At 46.5% G+C, this 6,151-nt stretch overlaps 1 long non-coding RNA gene across 1 annotated transcript; it reads right to left on the bottom strand.

Moving 5' to 3' along the window:
- Positions 1 to 4,912: 4,912 nt before the first annotated feature.
- LOC119363096 lies at positions 4,913 to 6,151 on the bottom strand. The gene is made up of 2 exons (XR_005173759.1): positions 6,096 to 6,151; positions 4,913 to 5,137 (listed from the first exon to the last, which is right to left on the bottom strand). It is a non-coding gene; the product is annotated as an uncharacterized LOC119363096 (long non-coding RNA).

Genomic DNA, 6,151 nt, shown 5'->3' with positions numbered 1-6,151 from the left:
GCACGTGGCAGCGAACACGTAGGCCGCGCCTTGCAGCGCCCCCGTCGCAGCCGTCGGCCCATCACATAGCTTGGAACGTAGCCAGCGCCATCTCCGACGTGGTGCGCGTCCGCCGGATCTCCTTGACGCTGCACCACGGGTGCTTCTCCTCTCGTCGATGCTGCCTCCCACGCCTCTTCTTCTCCTGCCTTTCCAGTTCAAAACCTCGTTTGCATTGGGCACATCTTCCGCGGCCGCCGTGCTGCTCTTTTGCGTGGGTTCTGGCTTGTTGGCTGCGTGGGCTTTCCTTTCTGCCTGAGCCTCCTCCGTGCTCTGCCTCCTCATGTATTTATAGGCTGAGGTGCTAGGGTTTGTTGGCGAGTCGACGTTGCAGCCTCCGAGTAGAGGTTTCCTTCCCATGGTTTCTTCTTGACGCACAAGCCTGCACCAAACTAGGAAACTTATCTGATACGTACCCTCATATATGCCTTTCTTTGACAATCCTTGAGGTCGGTTGCATTTGTTTCCAAAACTCTGATGGCTTGCCGAATATATGTATGGATCCGATTGCCCTCGGTCATATAATTCCAATCCTCGTACGTGCTAGATGTAGTTCACACCCATCAAGACACACACATATTTTATGTACCTGTCCGAACATTAAAAAGAAGGATACGTAGTACATGTATATCGGGTATTCAGATACGTAGGTGTGCCCTTGCCGAACGGCCTGTAGATACTTAAATACATACATACATGATGTATACATATGAACAGGTATTCGGGTATGTATACACGCGAGCTTGCCGGCCGATCGAGACACCCGAATACCGAATACATATATGTACAATGCTAGACCACTACATATACCCTACGTGCATGTGGACAGGACATGCATGCACACGTATTACTTGTACCAAGTTTGATTTCATGCACGTGCATGTGCAAGAACGTGGGGAGCTTGCCATGCACGCTTGTGCCATGCTAAAACAATTTTGTACTTACCTCTGCATATAAATTGCCCCGCACCAAAACTCACTAATAAAATTATTATATTATGCAGCTGTGCATAAAAACCCGTCGAACAAATGCCCCCTCGTCGAGTTGAGCTTGAGCGCGAAGCAACTCGAGCTTGACTCGACGAAAATTTCTCGCTCTTTCCTTGGCGCATGATTCATATGCAGCCTGAAAAAACGGTTCAGAGTTCACATCTCCGTGACGAGCGTGCGCGCCATTTCGAAGCCGATTGATTAGTAACGACATGTCTTAGTGTAGGTATGTCCATCCACAGATGTGTTCTTTAAGGAGCTCGTTGGATCGTATAACAGGCACGATGCTAATCAACGAGGCAACCCTGTCTCGTCTTCATTCCATGGCGAAATAACATGCCTTATCCTGAAAACAAGAATAAGCAAAATTTACCAATCTTGTCGCGACCGCCTTGCTGTTGCAGTGCCAACCGACTAGACTGGAGGGTTTCACAGATTCACGTTGGCCGCACTGGCGTGTTGCACTGCTCCCATGATCTTTATGCGTTGATGTAGGCGGGGCATCGGTAGACCGTCGGCAGCTCTCCTTCATCGAGAATTGCCACACCATTCATGGCGAGGCAATTTTGGTGGTACGTCGGAATGCCATCGGCCTTATGAATGATTGAAGGGTCGATATTGCCCCATGCTTCATTGTTGTTGGAGACGGGGCCACAAAGACATCTCGGTGCCACCTTTGTGAGCGCAGGTATTGCCTTCTGGTGCATCGTGCATGTCGGTGTAGCCCATTGGTTGCTGGGGTGTCTTCGGCGTTGTCATGGACACATGGGTATTGCTGCCCCCAAACACCCATGATGTAAGTTGATGTAGTGGTTGTTGTCGGAAAGCCGTCGACGATGACAGGGAGTGCCTCTCCACGGCTGTAAAGATGTTTGAGGAGCACAACTAGGAACCAACGAAAACAGGCGAAAAAGAGAAAGGGAAAAAAATTGTGGGTTTTAAAATGTTGGCTTTCCCGTTATACACGAGCTATACGCGTGATATCTGAGAAGGCTACCGAAGGACTTGTCATTGGGAACCGTCGAAAGACCTTGACGATTGCAACTCAAAAACTTAAATAGCTTTGGTGTACGTGTATGAAGACGCCGTGTTTCGGGATGCTTCCGAGAGGCAACAAAAATTCACACTCTAGCCCATCATCATACTGAGGGCTCCCACAGCTCAGCATGCCCCCTGCACACGCCCCATGAACCCAGAGACTTGGGTGTGATAAGTTCAGGGTAAATGGTTTTGGGACAACGGCTTGGCGATTTTTCTTCATGCATATTGAGGGGTGGTGAACAGCTACCTCCCGCCTTCCTTCTAGTGGGTTCCTTACTTCTTGGGACCGCTTGATTGCTTCTTTGACTGTTGGGATTTTCTTTCTTGAATTTGCTTCTTGTACTTTCAGAATTTCATCTTATTGCTCACGTGGATGATTGATTGGCCGCAGACTTCACTGACTTGTTTTGACATTCGGCTCAAACTTCTTGGGGATTCTTCTTCCAGGATTCTTCGGGACCCACCTTGAGAACTTGGAAGGGAACTGTTCACCTCTATGGACTAGGAAAAACCCTCTAGCACATTATCTGGGGCTTCTGGTGGCGCGCCCCAGGGTTGCCATGTGACTACGCACCAAACCAACTTGTGTTGAGTTAGGAAGCCCTCCATGATCTTTTCCTATAGTCTTCCCTGGAGTGCGAGTCTCTGTGAACACGAGGCATGCCGGGAAACATGAAGAGCGTGGGTTCTCAATACTCAGAAGTGCCCAAGTAATCATCTCCGCTGCCTTCGGAAGCATACACCTGGTACGTGTCGTGCATTGTGGGCGTAGGAGCCGCTCCACCTGCAAATCGACACATTGTGCCGCCCTCCAACAAGTCCTAGGGTAGCCGAAACTTCAATGAACAGCGTAGTGTGATAGGGGAAAGCCATTTTTTGTTGGACTTAGTCCATAAAAAAATGGGGAAAACTAGATATATCCATGAAATGCTAAGGAGAATGCATCATGGATCCGAAAGCCCACAGAAAAAGTTTCCCCAATGAAAAAGCAAAAGTGGCAAAATTTTAAGAAAAATATTTTTTGAGGAACCTTCCGTTGATTGGGGGCATAGGTCGGACTCCCGGGAATCGACGAGCTGGTATGCTCCCCCGTCGTAGACTTGCTCGATGACGTATGGCCCTTCCCACTTTTGCTCGAACTTGCCTTTCGTCCTGTGCGTCACGACGATGGGCCGCCTAAGCACAAGGACCAACTCGCCTTTTCAGAAGACGCGTTGCTTGACAAGCTTGTCGTAAGCTCTCACCATATTCTGGCGGTAAAGCTCCAGGTTCTGTAGGGCATGAAGTCGCCCCTCTTCAAGGGCATCGAGCTCCTGGAACCGCAGTTGTACTTGTTCGTCTTGGGTGAGCTCATCTTGGATGGCCACCCTCAAAGAGGGTAGCTGAACCTCTAGTGGTAGGACCGCCTCACTCCCATAAACGAGAGAAAACAGAGCCGCCTGTATTGGCGTACGGACTATGACACGGTACACCCATAAGGGCTTGAAGATACGGTCATTCCAGTCTCTATGATTCCTTGTCACCGTCTTCTTGAGTATCTTGCCGAGCGTATTGTTGAAAGCCTCGATCGCGCCGTTAGGTTGAGGGTAGTAGTTGGTGGGGATGTGGTGATGAAGTGAAAAGGGAGAGCAGTACGCCCATCACTCCGGCTCTGCTTAGCCGTATTCCTTCGTCTTGTCATTGTCCTATGATGAAGTGGGCGGTCTTCGCCTCGTCGGTGCTCGGCCTGGTGGTGTCTGCCTTGTCGGTGTCGGACTGGATGACTTGCCTTCGCCTCGTCGGTGCCTGGCAAGATATGGATTGCTTCATCAGGAAAAGACATGTCGGTGGTGTTTAGCATAGCCTCGCCGGTGCTAGGAGGATGTTGATGATGTGTGCCGATGTGGATGTTGGGGTAGATGTTGACGATGTTGCTGCCTCAAAAAGCGGCAACGCAGGATTACCATGAAACCATGCAAGGTGGCCTTGGACTGGCTTCGTGTCAGGAAAAGTGTAGAGATTGAGCTCTGCCTCAGTGGCGGTGTAGAAGGTACGCCCGCCTTGGGCGAGCTCTGTGTTGGTGTAGATGTCGCCCCCCTTTAGGAAAGCTCTATGTCAGCGACAGGGTAAATGTTCTTCCCACCTCAGGAAGGCTCATTTTCCAATGGCGTAGATGGCGACCTTAGGCATGTCCAACAGCGTAGATTGCACAACATCTTGGGCGTGCTCCGCATCGACGACAGTGTAGACCGAGCCCTTCCCTGGCCAAGCTCCGCGTGGATGGTAGTGTCGACCAAGCCCCGCTTAAGGCAAGCTCCACGTCAATGCTGGCGTAGATGGTGCCCCAACATTGATGGGCTGCCTGTCCATGGCGGTGTAGGTGTCCCGCCTTGGGCAAGCTCCATGTTGTCGGTGGTTGACGGAGCCCCACCTCGGATGAGCTTCATGGAGGTGTAGAAGATGCGTGCCCTTAGATGAGCTCCGTGTCGGCCACGATGCAAAAAGTCCACACTTTAGCAACGCATCGATGCGTTGTCGTAGGTCCATATATGCGTTGCTAAGGTCTACCCCAACGGATTAATATGCGTTGCCGTTGGTGGCGTTGCAATGGTCTACAACAACATATATACATCCGTTGGTAAACCACGTGTAGAAGCGTTGCAAAACAACAACGTATAGAGCTGAAGCATAGCAACGCTTCACATGCGTTGGTGACTACCCCACACAAATGAGTTTCAAATGGACATGCCATATCATTGCAACGGCTAGATGCTTTGACATATGTAAACAATTTAATGGTATCTTATATACTATGAACCAAAATTATTAGCCCAATGCAGATGGATAGAAGCGAGAATACAATAAGCAGGAATCCTCATAATATATTAAAAAGAATGTATTGCATTACAAAGAACACGATACAAATATTACATATGTGAAACCATCTAGTACTAGCCAAATTCTTGACCATTCAATCAACTATATTGTTTGAAACATTACACTTGAAAACGGCATTCTAATTATCTGGTAAAACAGCCATTCTTGACCTTGCAATCAACATCCATGCATCTTGAATTTATCTTGGCAATCTAGAAAAACAAAGGAATAAGATTAGTAACTTATGATACAGAGTATCAATAGAGCAGAAAGTTATGGCGAAGGCAAAGAAAGGTTGAGGGTCATGACATTACTAGCTCTGTATGTAGAAAGAAATAGTACTATTCTGTCAAAAAAAGGGAGAGTACTAGCCTACATCTGACAAACACTTTTGATTCTTGTTTTCCTATGAACAAAATGTTATATGTCGATTGAGTAACATAAACCTCAAAAGAACATACTAAGTAAGACACGAGGAACCCCCTTAAAAAATCATGTAGATATTGTACTTAAAAGAAAATAATGCGCACCTGGCTAAATTTGGGTGTGTCTAAATTAGGTATTGTGATACATGCTCACAAATATGACTTACACATTGATTTACATATAGAAGTGGGGCTAACTAATAATGTGAATACAAAAAAAATCAACAGGATTTACTAATAAAAATGCAGATGCAACCTATATCTGTGTACTAAATAAATTTTGCATCTTGCATAACCTTACTATATGAATCATCATAATAAACACTAGCAGATGGGACATCACCATGCTATGAAGTACAAACACAGAGACTTCAAGTCTTGAAAATTCCTACAAACTGATAACATTCTATTGTCTCAGCTGCGGCTTGCACGAGTTCTGAACTCGTTCAGATCAGAAGCTGCATATTAAAACACTAAGATGTTTGAACAATTGGATGAGCCTATTCATTTTGAACCATCAGCATGTATTTACTACAGAAATGATTATCTAAACATTATATATGTGAACAATGATATGAATTCTGGAACCAATTAAATGATAATAGGTAACCAATAATCTTGATTATACATACATAGTTCAGTATTTAAATTTTCCAGAGGCTTTAAATTCTTTTTAGGGCCTCTTTATATAAGTGTTGATTTTTATATCTCTTAATTGCAGTATGCACAAGTCCAGAAGATATACCTGTTAAGAGAAAGAACAAACAAACACATGTTGGCTGAAGCACGTAGTCAACTTCA

The sequence above is a fragment of the Triticum dicoccoides genome, chromosome 2B, assembly GCF_002162155.2.
Source record: "Triticum dicoccoides isolate Atlit2015 ecotype Zavitan chromosome 2B, WEW_v2.0, whole genome shotgun sequence".
Lineage (NCBI taxonomy): Eukaryota > Viridiplantae > Streptophyta > Magnoliopsida > Poales > Poaceae > Triticum > Triticum dicoccoides.
Note: the sequence above shows the minus strand (reverse complement) of the source record. Positions and strands in the feature narration are given on the sequence as shown.